The sequence below is a fragment of the Dromiciops gliroides genome, chromosome 1 (genome assembly GCF_019393635.1).
Source record: "Dromiciops gliroides isolate mDroGli1 chromosome 1, mDroGli1.pri, whole genome shotgun sequence".
In the NCBI taxonomy this organism is placed as follows: domain Eukaryota; kingdom Metazoa; phylum Chordata; class Mammalia; order Microbiotheria; family Microbiotheriidae; genus Dromiciops; species Dromiciops gliroides.
The window spans coordinates 693,957,321-693,974,478 of NC_057861.1; the positions used below are offsets into that span (position 1 = coordinate 693,957,321).

The 17,158-nt window shown below is 39.6% G+C and overlaps 1 pseudogene; it reads right to left on the reverse strand.

Moving 5' to 3' along the window:
* Window positions 1–11,093: 11,093 nt before the first annotated feature.
* LOC122737274 lies at window positions 11,094–11,589 on the reverse strand (annotated as a pseudogene).
* Between the last annotated feature and the right edge of the window lie 5,569 nt (window positions 11,590–17,158).

Here is a 17,158-nt window from a genome sequence, read left to right on the forward strand (position 1 = left end):
GCATAAATTCATATTTCCATCCACCCATTCAACAAACTGCATGTTAAGTCACTACTATATGCTGTAACTTGCATTTTATTGTCCCTGGGGGGTTATAGGAAGGAAAATAAGACCTGGCCTCTACCCTTAAGGAATTTTCAGTCTGTCAGAAGATAAGATGCATAAATACATAACAAAGATTACAAGAGCTGTTCAGTATAGAGAGATAGAGAGCTGACCTCAGGGCTAAGAAGACATGAATTCTAGTCCCACCTCTAATACATACTGTAGATCTAGGCAAGCAAGACACAAGCCTCTGAGTGCTCCAGGAAGTTCTCTAAGATAGCATGGTACAGAAAAGGCCCTAACTCAAGTTTCCTCTTCCAGGATTTCCCTATATCAATGAGATCACAATCTCAGTATCAGGATTTAGCACAGTTTATGGCACATCTTAGGTATAAAGAAAAACAGTTCCTCCCCTCCAGGAGTTTGCAGTCTAATGGGGTAAGATGACACACAAAAGAAAACTGAAGAGGGGAGTAGCAGCCATCACAGGGGCATGGGAGAGATGCCAAAGAAGTCCAAAATCAATGAGCATTAGCAGAGAAGTAAAAAACCCTCCAAAATGAGTACAGCCAGGTGGGAAATGATGTGTCAGTTGTGTTCTCTTCCTGGAGTGTTTCATGCAGGCTCCAAAAAACCTGATATGGTACAAGTGAGATTTTCCCCACCCCTTAAATATAAGAGATTTAAGATTAAGTGTTCTTTTTTACATTAATAATACTATAGCACAGGGGGCAGCTAAGTGGAGCGGTGGATAAAGCACCGGCCCTGAATTCAGCAGTACCTGAGTTCAAATCTGGCCTCAGACACTTGACAGTTACTAGCTGTGTGACTTTGGGCAAGTCACTTAACCCCCATTGCCCTGCAAAAAAAAAATAATAAAATAAATAATAAATAATAATAATAATACTATCACACAGAGCATAGATATTATGTAATTATTCTTTATGTACTCTAATATATTCCTTAGTGGCTTAAGCCAATGCAATAATGTGTTTTCAGGTATCAATGAATGGCGAATTTGCTCTTGTTCTGGATAACCAAGTCCCTTTTACTGTATTCATTGTGACACATTGTGTTTAACCAAGGCCCTAACGATAGTATCTTCTAAGCTGAAGGGACCAATCAGCATTAGAAATCATGACCAATCAGGTCACCTTGCCATGTACATGGACACTTACTCCTCAAGCTGATGTCCTAGATGGTCAACCAATCAGGTGAAGGGACAATACCTTTGTATTTAGAGACGATGTCCTCCCTGTCCATTAATAGTTAAAGGAACATCTGTAAAAGTCTCAGAACTTCTATTGAATTCATGAGCTGTACCATTTGACTTTGTTATGTAGGTGAAATGGGAGGAGTTATGTCTTAAAATAGTAAGGTATATTAAGTTAAGCCTCATGAAGGTATAAAAGTCTGCTCAGGGTCTTTGCCGCTTTACCCATGCCAGAGACTGGCTTGATTGTGAGATAGGTCCTCTCTCAATAAACCTATTTCCCTACAGCTTGGAGGCTTCATTATTCTTTTCTTTGTCAGACTTGGAAATTTTTGAGTCAATGGCTCCTGGCCTATACACCACCACAATATCCATGAAGCATAATGTAAGCATTTCAATTACAATGAAGTAAGAATCCTAAGGAATGTACTTACTCATAGAAATTACTATAAAAATCACTTACAAAAATGCCTTTCTAAATAGATCTTCATCTAGATTCATTATACACAAATCAGCCATCTAGCTTGTTATTATGAACGGAATTAAACACTTTGATGCTAAAAGGCAATATCATTTTTTAATTTTTATGGCTCAAATGTCATACATTGGTGACATTTGTGACTCAATGTTAAGACCTAGAGGTGCATTTGAACTGTGAGGGCCAGAATCCATTTGTCCAAGTGGCAGTTCAACTACTGCCATCAGAAATGTATGAGAGATATCAATGAGATTGTATCCATTAAAGGATGAATATGTTAAAGGATTTGGGGGAGGGACCTGGAGTTAATTTTACCCAACCTCCTCATTTTATAGGGAAGGAATCTGAGACCCACAAAGGTTAAGCAACTTCCTCACTCACACAGAAAGTTATTAGAAGAGGAAAGATTAGAGTCTAAATCTCCTAACTCTGAGCTTACTAAACTTTCCATTACACCATACTACCTTTTATAAGCTTTGATCTTGGCACATTTCTTTACTTGCTTTTCTTTTGCTGTATTCTCTTTTCATTAAGGAAAGCCTTATCCCTTTCTTGTAGCCTATAATTCAAGAGCCCTCACAATTTGGCACTCCTTTACGATTCCAGTCTAATTAATATTATTCCCCTTCAAGCATTTTGTAGTCCAGCCAAACTAAACTTTTTTTTTAATGGTAAACTGAGGTTACTTGTTGATTATAATGCCTAGTGCCTTCTGATTCTTTCCTTGGAGAAAGGGTATATGGCATGATCTACAAATGTCTGTTTTGGTGGTTTTTTTTTTTTTCATATTTCTTTCACCTGAACTATTTTGTAGCCATCCTCTCTTCTGCCCACATTTACATCAAAATCACCAACTTAAAAGTATATGTTGGCTTAACATCAAAGGATTTGAGCTCTTTGTAGAATTTTTTACCATTCACACCTGCAATAGATGATAAGTGCTCAGCTTTAAAGATTATTTTGGCATCTGAGTGTAGGTTGTTCTGGAGTAAGGGACTTAAGACAAGGAGATCAACCAGAAGGCAACTGCAATAATAATACAGATGTGAGGTGGTGGGTGCCTACTCATCACTTGTGTGTATGAACAGATAGGAAAGGGGAGGCATATATGAAAGATTTTATATAGAAGACACAAGACTGAGCAACAGATTGGATGTGTAGTATGAGTGTAACCGAGGATTTGAGAATGTCCCTGGGGTTGTCAGCCTGAGTGACTGAGAGGAGGGTGGTATACTTGACCATAATTGAGAAGTTGGAAAGATGGAAGAGTTTGGGAGAAAAAAATAATGAGCTCTATTTGGGACATGTTCAAACATCCAATTTAGAGGTCCACAAGGCAGTTAATGAATATAGATGGATACACTGGATATAGATGGATATGGTAGACATTTAGATCTGGGAAATATCTGAATAGAAAAAATAATTGAACCCATGAGAACTGATGTGTTTCCAAAGGAGAAAGTATAGAAGGAAAAGAGAAAAAAGTCTATAACAGAGACTTGGGGGGATACCTAGAGTCAGTAGGTATGATTTGAATGAAAAAAAAGGGGGCAGTTAGGTGGCTCAAGTGGCTAAAGCACCTACCCTGTATTCAGGAGGACCTGAGTTCAAATCTGGCCTCAGATACTTGACACTTACTAGCTGTGTGACTCCGGGCAAGTCACTTAACCCTCATTGCCCTGCAAAAACAAAAACAGAAAAACAGAAAAAGAGATTGAGAACAGTTCAGACAGGTAAAAGGAGAATCAGGCTAGAGCAATGTCATGAAAACTTCAAAAAGAGAAAGTATCATGGAGAAGAGGGGTAGTGCAAAAGCTGCAGAGAATTCAAGAAACATGCGAACTGAGAATTGGCATTGGATTTGGGGATTACCTATTCTGGAAATGCCTTCAATTTAGCATTAATAACAACCATGTTCCTCTCATCTTCAAATTATACTACTGGAGTGTGTATGCATGTGTGCATTTGTGTGTGTGTGTGTGTGTGTGTCTGTGTCTGTGTGTGTGTGTGAGAGAGAGAGGGAGAGAGAGAGAGAGAGAACAATGAGGTAAGATAGAAAAATAGAAAGAACCACCTCCTTCTGCCCTATGAGAAAGGAGACCAAGATTCTAGTACCATGAAGATTGTTGTTTGTCCTTCATTCCCAAATAGGACCATGACACTGGGGTGATGCCATGGCTTTCAGTGGGTTAAATTTAAGTGAGGGAGGGCTATACAAGGTCACCAACTTCACTCTCTCCTCCAGAGTCATCTGGATCCAGTGGCAAGATAGATATCAGGATGACTGGAGATGGCCTCAGTTGTTTAAGGCAATTGGGATTAAGTGACTTGCCCAGGGTCACACAGCTAGTACGTGTCTGAGACCAGATTTAAACTCAGAAAAATGAGTCTTCCTTACTTCAGGCCAAGTACTCTATCCAGTGAGCCACTTAGCTGCCCTAACCAAGGTGTTAATTCCCTAATTAGTTGAATGTTTTCAGCATAGTTTCAATTCTTGTGGCCCCTTTAAATCCACACTAACCATTATCCCCATCCAGTTGATATAGCAAGGTTAAAGTTTAGACTTGGCTTTAAAAAAGGGAGAATAAAGACTGACAGAGAGCTAGAATCAGGGCTAAAGATCTGTCAGGCTACACACAGAGACTTCACCCCAGTTACCCAGAGGCGAAGCTGTGTCTCTGTCAGTCCTATCCAGGAAAACACAGACCTCTGGAGATTACAGCAGGTGAAGGATGAGCTCCTCATATCGAGCCAAACTGGAAACAGCAGGAATGGATGACAGGTCCTAGATTTAGAGGTGGAAGGTCACTTAGAGGTCATCTAGATCAACCCCTTCATTTTCCAGTTGGGAAACATGAATTAGAGGTTCAGTGACTTGCCCATGTTATTGTGAACTCTTACAGAAGAGTGAAAGGGACTGGGAAAGGCATTCTGCAAAGAGGACTCATACTGGTCAGGACAATGATACCTAGACTATATCCTTTCCTTATGGTTCCAAAAAGAGAGCATTGGCTTAGTGACGGGAAGCTGGTAGTTCAAATCCTAAATCAGAAAGTGCTAGCTATTTGGTCCTGGGCAAGTCCCTTAACCTTTACCTGACTCAGACAACTCCCAAGAACTGATTTATTCAGAGGTGTTTGTGACACACTGGGGGTTCCCTGTGCTAACAAAAATAATAGATCTTTTTTAATTTATATGATATACCTGCTTCCTAAGACATTGTGAGGATGACTCAAAAATTTAAAGTGCTATTAGTATTAATAACTATATTCTACAAAATCTCTCCTTCAGTTTCATGTTGGCTGTATACTGAAGTCCCATCTGCTTCTGCTTCTTTTTCCCCCTTAATCATCATAGCTGTCTTTGTACTTGTCACTGTTGCTTATTTCTTCTATTGCAAGTCACGCTCTTCAATTGCTGTCATCAACACCATAGCATCTTTTGGCTGTTACCAATTGACACAAAGCAATGATAGCCACTGCAGGATAAAATTAGGCTTGTCAAAAAGCAAGTAACTATGTGTCTATGGTTAATAACTGCCCCAAGCCACTAACGTTTTCCTTGTCTTTCCTTGTGTTCCTAGATTTTGTAATTCAGCCAAATTCTATTAATCCTTTGTCATATTCTCCATCTTTTATGTTTATGTCCCATCAATTGTATATTTATTACATGGGGTCTGGTTGTCTGGAAAATTCCTGTAATTCTGCTTCAATCAAGTTCTTTCTCTTCCAAAATACTTTCCCATATGTTCTTATCTCTTATTCCAATCTCTATTTGTCTAATAAAAGTCTGAGAAATTTCCAAAACCATAGACATTGATCTAAATTCTTTAATAATGTGGTGTCAGATGAGTTCCAAGTTTCATCTCCTCCTTGACATCTTATATAAAATATCTTTCCTTGTTCTCACCTACCTTTGGCAACCAAGTCACCTTGACACCTGTGAATTATCAGATTATAATCACCCTTATAAGTTTCTCAATTAAAGGTGCTCAGCAATACCTTAGCTTCATCCTCTTTTTTAGTTAAAGATGACAGCTCTATTTTTAGTTTAAAACAGTTGCGTTAATGAAGAAAATCAAAGTCAGTCATGGCGCTAAAAGGCAGATTTAAATTCCTAGACAATTTCCATTGCCCCATGACCAAATACATGCCATTCCTTGCTGACTAGTATTTTTGAAGTTTTCTGTTCATTTCCAGAAATGTTCTTTCATTAATGTTGTCTCTTTGAAAATATCAAGCTTATTTTTATACTTAGTCTCATTCAGCAAGATCAGCTCCCTGAAACAACCATAACGTATTTAACTTTTCCCCTCAGTAATAACTTCTAGAAATTCCTTTAACTCTTCCCCACTAAACGATATGCAATAGAATTTTACCACAATATTATTCCCTTAGAGAATCATTTACTATGAAGTGACCTGTCATAGAGAGCTTTAAAGCTGGAAGGAGCCTTGAAAGCTTCCTAGTCCAAGTCATTCATTGTACTGATAAGGAAATTGACAGCCAGAGAGATTAAGCCACAGGTACATTGTTTTGTAGGAGACATGTAATTTCACTGATATAGAGAGCCCCTTGTGAGAAAACTCCTTCTCAGTGAAGACAGCGACTGTTGTACAAATGTACAGTCGGTGTAAAAGGGCTGGAATTAACTTGGCATAATGGCTAGAGAACTGGTCTTAGAGTCAGAAATCCTAATTTCAGGCTGCATGAGCCTGGTTAAGGCAGTTAATCTCTATGGCCCTCAGTCTCTTCATCTAAAAGATGAGAAGGTTGAATTTAAAGTCCTTTAAATTCCATTCCATCTCTAAATCTCTGATCCTAAATCCTGGAATCAAGTCCACACATATTGGCTGGGTAAACCAGGGCAAGTCACTTAACCCCTGTGCCCTAGCCAACTCTAACTTATTTGTGTTTATGCCTCAACTCCTGTTGGATAATAAACTCTTTGGAGGAAGGGTCTATGTTTTATTTATCCCAAGTTACCTTGGACAAGTCACTTAACATCACCTAGCCTCAATTTTCTGTAAATTGGGAATAATAATAACACTTCCTCTATCACAGGGTTCTTGAGAGATCATCCATGTAATTACATTGTAATCTTTAAAGGGCAATTTAAATGTGAGCTGTAATTATTCATATCATTATCATCTTTGGATCCCCCAAGGTCTAAAATGATATCTTCTAAGTGGTAGATACTTAATTACTGAATTTAAACTATCTGGTTGACTCACTATAAGCCCCAGGAAAACAGCAGAGCTTTAGAGGATGAGTCCAGCAGAGTCCAGAATACGTGTAGCTAGGTGGCACAAGTCATTAGAATACTGGGCCTTGAGTCAGGAAGACCTGAGTCCAGATCTGTCCTTAGACACTTACTAGCTGTATGACTCTAGGTGAGTTACTTAACCCTCTTTACCTCAGTTTCCTCATCTGTAAAATAAGCTGGAGAAGGAAATGACAAACCATTCTAGTATCTCTGCCAAGAAAACACCACAGAGTATGGGGCAGCTAGGTGGCACAGTGGATAGAGCATTGGCCCTGGATTCAGGAGTACCTGAGTTCAAATCCAGCCTCAGACACTTAACACTTACTAGCTGTGTGACCCTGGGCAAGTCACTTAACCCCAATTGCCTCACTAAAAAAACAAACAAAAAAAAAACCCACCACAGAGTCAGAGCCGACTGACAACAATAATTGCTCCAAAACATGAGTATTATAAGTTTCTACCTTTGAAAGTTGATTTTTCTCACAGAGCTAAGGGAATTTTGACTTTATTAATTTCCTATCTAATGGTTCTCATCTCCTTAATACAGTTCATCATTCAGTCAGGTAGTATAAATTGGGCCAAGAAAGGAAAACATTGGCTCAAGTGCAGCAGGCATTCAAATCTGGATTGATTCATTACAACCCCACTAAGATGAACCAATCTGTGGCTTTCCACTTTCCAGCTATTGGGAATCATCTTTACCTAGTTAAGCATCGTATACCACTCTCAACATGCCTCTATCTGCCTAGTCCAAGAACTGCCAAATTTATAAAATCCAGCCAAGAATGGAGTGATGAACATCATTTGCATGTGTGTGATAGTGATGGATTCATTTGGCTCTGGAATTAACTTAATTTGACCTGCAAAAATAATTTCTGAGGCCTATTTTCCCTTCAAATTTTTGCGTGTGAATTCTGGCTATCAGCATCTACAGACTTTTATGTTCTATACTTCCATTTCCTGCACTGATAGCAAGGTTGTCCTATTTCCCATGTGGCCAGGAATTAATGACTTTTTTACATGATGAGGTAGAAATATCATATTCCCCTCTTCATTTTGCATTTTTAAGAAACATTTATGTCCACAGGGCTAGTTAGGAACATTCATGGATAAAAGAAAGGAGATGCTGTATGGCTTCAGATTTTTTGAACTCTGGAGAAACCTGATGACCCATAAACACCCCTTGTATGACAGCGTAATTTATTTGGAGGCTTAAGGCCAGAAAAAGTAGGTTTACATGGAGCTAAAACATTCCCAATTATGCCAATGTCCTTTGTGTAGGCACCCTGCAGTCCTACCCCTAAGAAATTCATGTGCAATTTATCACTGCATAAGAGAAGAACATGGGCTATGCTATGTGAGATGCTAAGACTCACAGTCCTAATCCATTAAACACAGAAGAAGTTTTAAATGTTACTGGACCCTTTTATGGAGCTGAGAAGCAGGAAGGAAGTCTTGAAATGAATGAAAATGCAGATTGTTGCATTTCCAATTGAGAAAAATAAATATGGACATCAAAACTGTGATGGAAATATTGATAAAATCCAACTAAACTGCCCATTCCAAACCCAGAGGTTAGTCCTAAGGTATATGTTTGGGTAGAAGATATTCTTCCCCACTCTCCCACCTCCATGTCCCCCATGAACATACAAAAGCCATAACTATTTTGGTCTGTAACCTGGGGTCATATAGGAAATTTCCCTGTTCCCTAAAGCAATGATTTCCAAATGAGGAGCTGTTGTTTGACACAATATGATTTTTAAAATAAAATAAAAGGAAATGGTAATCAATAGCAACAAGAGCTACAGAAGTCTCAAAAAAAATGATGGACACTGACAAAAGACCGGTAGAATTTTTCAGTATAATAATGGGGATAGAATCCCCATTATTAAGAGCTAAGGAAAGTGTGGCTAAAAATCGAATCACTGGATAGAGACAACTTTCTGAAGAAACTTTTAAGTAAAAGAAATAGATGCCTTGGGCTAAATGGCTTTGTTTGTGTTGTGTGTGCGTGTGCATGTGTGTGTGCGCGTGTGCGCGCGCGCACATGCTCTTGAGCTCACTTAGTTTATGGATCGGAGACGCTTAATTTTCTTTATATGTATATAGATAGGAACCAATAGCAAAGTCTCCCTTCTCACTGAAGATGCAAGAGAACAGGGATGATTGGAGAAATAGGATTGAGTGTGAGTGAAAATGTCATTATTTGTTAATATTGCAGATGGTTTTTTTCTTCAATGACTAGAGGAGTAATGATATTGTTACAATTAGGAGAACAGAGAAAGGGGTCTTAGGAAACTGGTATCAGATGGCCTTAATCTTCTCAGTGAACTAGAAGGTTAGGTCATCTTCTATGAGTTCAAAGAATGGAGGTTGGTAGGTAGCCAGAAGTGGCACCATAGTGCACAGAGTTTGAGGTCTGGAGTCAGAAGGTTCAAATCCAACCTTAGACACTCACTACCTGTGTGGCCTTGGGCAAGTCAATTAGCCCTGATTTGCCTCAGTTGCCTTATCTGTAAACTGATCTGTAGAGGGAAATGGCAAACTACTCTAGTATCTTTTTTTTTTTTTTTGGTGAGGCAATTGGGATTAAGTGACTTGCCCAAGGTCACACAGCTAGTAAGTGTCAAGTGTCTGAGGCCAGATTTGAACTCAGGTCCTCCTGAATCCAGGGCTGGTACTCTATCCACTATACCACCTAGCTGCCACTCCTCTAGTATCTTTGCCAAGAATACCCCAAATGGGGTCATGAAGTCAGAAATGACTAAAAAATGACCAAACAGGTAAGCAAAGAAGAAAGTTCTGAAAAGTAACTGAGGGGAGTGAGATAAGAAGTTGATAGGGATATAGTTGATATATTTTCAAGCAACAGTACAATTGACTTCATGAACAGTTAATCCATAATGGTTGAAATCAACTCTACTGCATGATATTTTTTTTTCTACTGATAGCTCACAAAGCTGAGAAATTTAATGACTGGAACAACACTGGGGAGCCAGTAAGCAGATTGGGAGCAGGGAGGACAAAGATTCTAGGTACTATTAACCTGGCATATATCATCAAGGAGTGGTCCAAGGATAAATTTCAGTAGGTCTGTGACCTTGAATGGAAAAAAAAATTAAATATATATATATATATATACATATATACATATATATATATATACACACACACACACACACATACATATACATACACACAAATATATACATATATATATATATTTTATTTTCACTAACCTCCAAGTGAAATTTCTCATTTCCTGCAATTATTTAAAAATATTATTCTGAACAGGGCAGCTAGGTGGCACAGAGGATAGAGAACTGGCCCTGGAGTCAGGAGGACTTGAGTTCAAATCTGGCCTCAGACACTTTACACTTACTAGCTATGTGACTCTGGGCAAGTCACTTAACTGCAATTGCCTCACACACACACACACACACACAAAATCTTCTGAGAAAAAGTACATAGGCTTCACCAGACCACCAAAGAGGCCCATGAACAAAGAGGGCTTGAGAACCACTGAGTTGCTAGGACATTGAAGTGACAAACCGAGAGATCAAGGCTAGATATAAAAGCAGGGCAGCCTAAGTGCTCTTCCTCTCAAGTGACATTCCATCTCCTGCTCCAAGGCTTTGTACTGTCTTTCCCCCATGTTTGGAATGCTCTGCTTCCTCACCTCCATCTTCTAGCTTTCCTGGCTTCCTTGAAGACTCAGCTCAAATTCTAGTTAATGAAGGTGGTCTTTACCATTCCAGGCACTCCCCCATTGCTAGTGCCTTCCCTCTAAAATTCCCTTCCATTTTACACAGTATGTTGTTGTTGTCATTGCTGATGTGTCCTTTCCTCCTGGAAGAGGACCAATGCTATCAGAAGGGTGATATATTGACTTGCAAGTGAATTGGGTTTAAGTGAGACAACACTGTGCAGTGCAAAGTCATCAGCTTCACTCTCTCTTCCAGAATCATCTGAGTCCAGTGGAAAGACATAGGTGAGGATGATTGGTGATGACCCCAGATGCAGTGAGAAACTTTGATCTTTTTTTTTTTTTTTTGGCAAATGTTAATTTATTGCAATAGTCTCCTTTGCAGCTTAACTTCCTGGGCATTCCACAGCACCACTATTGATGTCATCAATAACGTCATGAGGATGCCTGCCATCAATGTTGCAGCCCACAGACTGGGCTGTTCTAAGGATCTCTTTAATGGTTCCAGAGCTCTCTTGCCAAGGATCGGTCCCTCATCTGTTGAGCAATGTTGATGATTTCATTAAGACTGATGTTTCCGCTGTGTTTAATATTTTTCTGCTTTTTTCTGTCCCGAGGAGGTTCCTTTAGGGCTTTGATGATTGAGGCTGAAGTGGAAGGCAAAACCTCAATCTGGGCCTGTCTGTTCTGAATGGTAAGTTTCACTGTGATCCTTAGCCCTTTCCAGTCACCAGTTGCCTTGGCAATATCATCATCAACCTTTTTGGGAGACCAACCCATGGGACCAATTTTGGGGGCTAGAGCTGATCTGGCACCAACTTCACCACCAGTGCACCTTAAAAACATGACTTTAATTTCGTTAAGGTCAAACTTGGGTGGCATGGCGGCGACCAAGGTGTAGGCTTGGCCTGGACGCTGCGGGGTGGCTGCCGGTGTTGGATGAACCCATATTTGGGAAGACTGAAAGAAGTTGCACCTTCACCACCATGAGCTGGGAGCCAAAAAAAGTGAAACCTTGGCTTTTTTAAGCTAAGGTCTTTCCCAGGAATCACTTATTCTAAGGCAACACCCATTCAGTGATTTAAGTTTTAAGAGTGAGGCTGATGACTTTGCATATCTCTGACTCACTTAAATCCAGTTCACTTGCAAGTCAAGACATCACCCTTCTGATGTCATTGGTCCTCTTCAGTTTTTTTCCCTCTCATCCCTCTGTTCACATGGGGACATTACCCCATGTGGAAATCATACCCTTACATGTGGGTGCTCTGCTCAAAAGAATGTAAATTTTGATCGCTGAAACCTCACAAGATATCTTGGGGTTTACAGATTGACTTTTTTCCCCTCTTCCCTACTTATTTATTCTATCTTTTTAAAAAATGGAACAATTAGCCTTTTTTGTCCCATGTGTACTTCCATTTACAATTTCTTGATATAGAGTACTGGAAAACCAGGCTTTGAAACAGCCAGTTGGGATTCAAATGGAGCTTCTTGACCATGCCTTAAACCCAAATCACTCTGGCTCTCACTGACTGACCAATAATAGGTCCCAGACCAAGCCTCACTTGGTCTTTGTTTAGGTTTTGAGGGCTTAGAGTGAGTGTAAATAGCAATTATTTCAGTTCTGGCCAGAAACCCTGAGGGTCTTCCCCTCCCAGTTTGATTTTACAGAGTATATATTTTCATTGGATTTAGTTGTTTATATATTGTCTCATCCATTAGAGTAACACACAAACAACTAAGTCCAAATACAATTAGGATATATACTGTCTCTTCCATTAGAATAAGAGACAAATAGGGGGTACAGTTGATAGAGCAATGGCCCTGAAGTTGTGAGGACCTGTGTTCAAATCTCACCTCAGACACTTACTAGCGGTGTGACCTTTGGCAAGTCACAGCCCCAAGCAGGGCTATCTCCAGTCATCTTGATGTATATCTTACCACTGGACCCAGATGGTTCTGGAGGAGAGAGTGAGAGTGAGAGTGAGGGCTTGTGACTTTGCACAGCTCTTCCTTACTTAAATCCAATTCATTGCAAGTCTTCTTAGAGAATAAGGGACAAACAATAGTGTCTTACATAAAGGAGACACCTTCATTAGAATATGAGTCCCTTTAGGGCAGAGACCCTATATTTGCTTTCCTTTGAATCCCCATGGCTTAGCACAGTGCCTGGCATAGAGTAAATACTTAAGAAATGCCAGCTGCCAGACTTAGTGAAGGAGATAGACTGGGTGCAGAGGAATTGTTCCAATGAACAAAAGTCATAATCAGGGCAAAGAATATACTTTATGTAAGTGAAAATGTTGGGGCTGAGGAAGTTGAGCACATAAGCAATCAGATTGCTAGAAGGGAAAAACTGGATTTTCAAAAGCAGTTCTATTTACATTCATGGCCAAGTCAATAAATGTCTCTCTAGTACTAATATCTATAAAGCACCAGACTAGGTATGGAGTATATGAAAAAAAACACCAGAAAATAGTCCTTACCAACACACACACACACACACACACACCAGACAGAGACACAGAGAGACAGGAAGTCAGACACCGAGTCACGGACAGAGGTTGTAGCATCTAAGATATTCTTTGCTACTTTGTCAATAAGTATATGTTAAGTTTCTACTATGTGCCAGGCACTGTGCTAGGTTCTGGGCATTGAAAGGCAAAAGTCAGCTGCTGCCCTAGAGGAGCTCATAACCTAAAGAAGGAGATGCTATGCTAATATGTACAAACAAATCTGAAATAATCAACCCTAGAATTAAGAGTGATTTGGAATAGCTTCCTGTAGAAGACAATCCCTTTGGGTAGAGTTTAGACATCATCCCCTTGATCAATATGTTATTTATTGCTCATGGCATATATGTGTGTGTGTGTATATATATGTATATGTATGTATATGTGTGTGTATGTATGTATAGGTTAAAACCACACATACCTAAAAGCCTTGCCCCTCAGAGGGTCTATCCTTGTACTCTGACCTGAGCATATACTACTCATGGACCACCTTCAAATCCAGTAAACCAATAGATTTGAATGATGCTAGCCAATTAGCTTTGAGCAGTGCGGAAAGCCCCCCTCTCCTCTGGACCCTCAGGAAGCTTCCTCTCACACACACTCTCATGAGTTCTCTTGGTCAGAGGAGGCGGCCATGCCTTGCTCTCTCTCGCTCTTCTATCCTAGGTACATAGGGCTTCTGAACTTTCAGAGATATGTGTTCTCTCTTTACTAATATTTAACATGCTTTAATAAATGCTTAATGCCCCAAACTGGTGCTATAGCCTCTGATTTATAAGTAGCAATAAATTAGAAACCCCAGCTAATTTTCACTAAAACTTGGGATAGAAATAGGGCAAACCCATATAATTTTAAATACATATATATGCATATATATACACATATATACATATATATGTATGAATATGTGTACATATATATAATATGCATGTGTGTATACCTACCTTTGTAATCTGTTTTACTTGGTTTTCTTCAATCTAGTGGCATGAGATCTTATGGAGTGACAGAGCAGAAAACAGAATATTCACACAAAGACACATGCAAACACACACTAGAACTTGGAGGATATGGCAAAAATAAGATCTCAAAGAAACAAGGGCTAATTAGAGGCTCCATTCCACAGGAGAACCTAATTGATATTTATATGCTCAGAAAACAGCATCTGCCATCGCTGAACTTGAAAGCTTAAATAAATAATGATTAGCAGCCAGTCACTAAGAAGGAGGCAAAGCATTTAGTTGATGTAGCAAATTAAGAAATGATGATAAATGGAGACCAAATGGGAACTCCTGACAACTCATTTTTCATGGTCGAATGATGCAGCATCCTCTTATCAGATTTGCTGGGCTCAGGACTTGTTCTGATCTGTGCCTTTTATGTGACTTAAACAGTCTTTGGCAAGTCCACTTGTGAAGGGTCATCAATAAGCAGTTATAAAAACCTTCAGGAGAGCCTATATTTGATCATTAAATTAGTATTAATGGGTTTTCAGAATTCATTAACACCTCCCTTCTGTGCTCATTATTAGCATGCTTACTACTTCAGGTTTTTTGTTTTGTTTTTGTAATGAAGAATGCTTTTATTTACTGAATGAAATCTCCTTGAGGATATAGTCTAAGTCTTTTTTCATCCCTGTATCCACTGGTATCCATCATAGTGCCTAGAATATAGTGGGTGTTTAATAACTGTCTGGAATCAGGAGGACCTGGATTAAAATCTTACCTCAGTCACTGACTACCTGTGTGATCCTGGGCAAGTGACATAACCTCTCAGCCTCATTTCACCTAGATGGAAAATGGAGATAATAATTGCCCCTACCTCACAGGAATATTTCACGGATCAGATATAACGTTTGTAAAACATGAGGCAAATCTTAGAGTACTTATACATGTCAGCCATCACTTTGTTGAAGAAAACTGAATTACTTTTATTAAAATCTTTTAAAATATAATTATATAATTTTAAAAGGTCTAAAAAAAGTCTCCATAACCTCTGGGCTCCAGAATTTTAATGGAAGAGAAATTACCAACCTATGAACAAGCATTTAATGTGACTACCATGCTCCAGACACTGTGCTAGAGGCTGACAACGTAAATACAAAAAAGGGACGGTCTCTGGCTTCATGAAGCCTACAGTTTTTCAGGAGAAACAACTTATATAGAGATGTAACCCCAAATGACCCATCACAGGGAACTGTTGGCATTTGTGTAGCATATCCATTCCATTCACAAACAGCATAGCACATGTACACAGGGCAACATGTAGTAACTGTTACAGCAAAAGAATGGGTTGTAGGCTATCAGTGGGAAAAGTTCTGTGGCCTGAATCTAACAGTTTGGAAACACCTTCTAACATAACCCAGGCATCATAGGAAGACCAGGTAGCAAAGTATGAGTGGCTTTTGTTTGTTTGTTTATTTATTGTGGAGCAATGAAGGTCAAGTGACTTGCTCAGGGTCACACAGCTAGTAAGTGTCAAGTGTTTGAGGCTGGATTTGAACTCAGGTCCTCCTGAATCTAAGGCCAGTGCTTTATCCTCTGTGCCACCTAGTTGGTCCTATGACTGGCTTTTGTGGAGCAGATTAAATTGGATCACAGGGCACAGAGCAGCTTGTGAGGCATGGATTTATATTTGGATAGATATAACCTGGAATGCTTACTTCATTTCTCTAAGGAAGAATTTGATTTCTGACTTGGACAGGGGGCAGATGGGAGGGGAGCAAGGGGAGGCGAGTGACTGAGGAAACATGCCTTTACTCTCCTCTCTTCAAAAGGGGTATTGAACTAGAAGCAGATCTATCAATTATATATCAGACAGTTGCAGGCTAGGGGTAAATTGTTCTTTTACTCTCAATAAGCTTGCCTATTTATACAAGTATTTATAAGGGTCTACTATATACTAGAGATGGAAAAAATAAAGACAATCACTGACTTCAAAAAGCTTGCATTCTCTCATCCTTGGAGGACTGTGTGTTGAGGGATGGGAGAGAAGAGGGGAGGGGAAGAACATGCATGCAGATAAGAAAAAAATAAGATTTATACAAAATAATTTGAGGAGTTGGGGAAGTGGGTCCAGACTAGCTCAAGAGCATCTATCTGTTTCATTTTAAATAAATCCTTATTAATTTGACAATAGAATTCATCTCACCATAAGCAAAATAGTGTTAATGTGGCAGTCCTGCTTCCTCTTCAAAGCCTTTCCTAACTACCAAAGGCTAAAATGACCTCTGCCTTCTTTGGATGAATTATTGACCTGGGGGGGGGGGGCGGAGCGGAGCAGAGGAAGCACTTACTATGTGCCAAGCACTATACTAAGTGCTGGGATATCGAGAAAAGCAAGACAATCCCTGCTCCCAAGGAGCTCATGTTCTAATGGGCAGGTGGGGGTGGGGTGGGGCAAAATACATAGCAGGTTTTAGCTACAAATAAGATGGAAAGGCTCAGAGGTCCTTAGGGTGCAGAGGTCCAGTATAAACTGATGCATCTTCTTTAATACCTTTTTAAAAATTTATTATTGAGGTAATTGGGGTTAAGTGACTTGCCCAGGGTCACACAGCTAGTAAGTGTCAAGTGTTTGAAGTCAGATTTGAACTCAGGTCCTTCTGAATCCAGGGCTGGTGCTTTATACACTGCGCCACCTAGCCGCCCCAATACCATTTTCACTGATAAAATCCTACCCATTTTTGATGTTGACTCATTTGACAATACTTGGGTGACAAGAAATTTCAGTCAAAAAGCATTTATTACATATGCCTGTTACAGAAGCACTGTGTTAGGCACCAGGGATACAAATAAAAAAGTAAACAGTCCCTGAGCTTAAGAACCTTATATTTTATTAGGGGGATGGGAGGAAGGAGGGAAGGAAGGAAAAAAGGAAGGAAGGGGAGAGGGAAGGAAGGAGGGAGGTAAGGAAAGAAGTTAGGAAGAGGGGCAGCTAGGTGG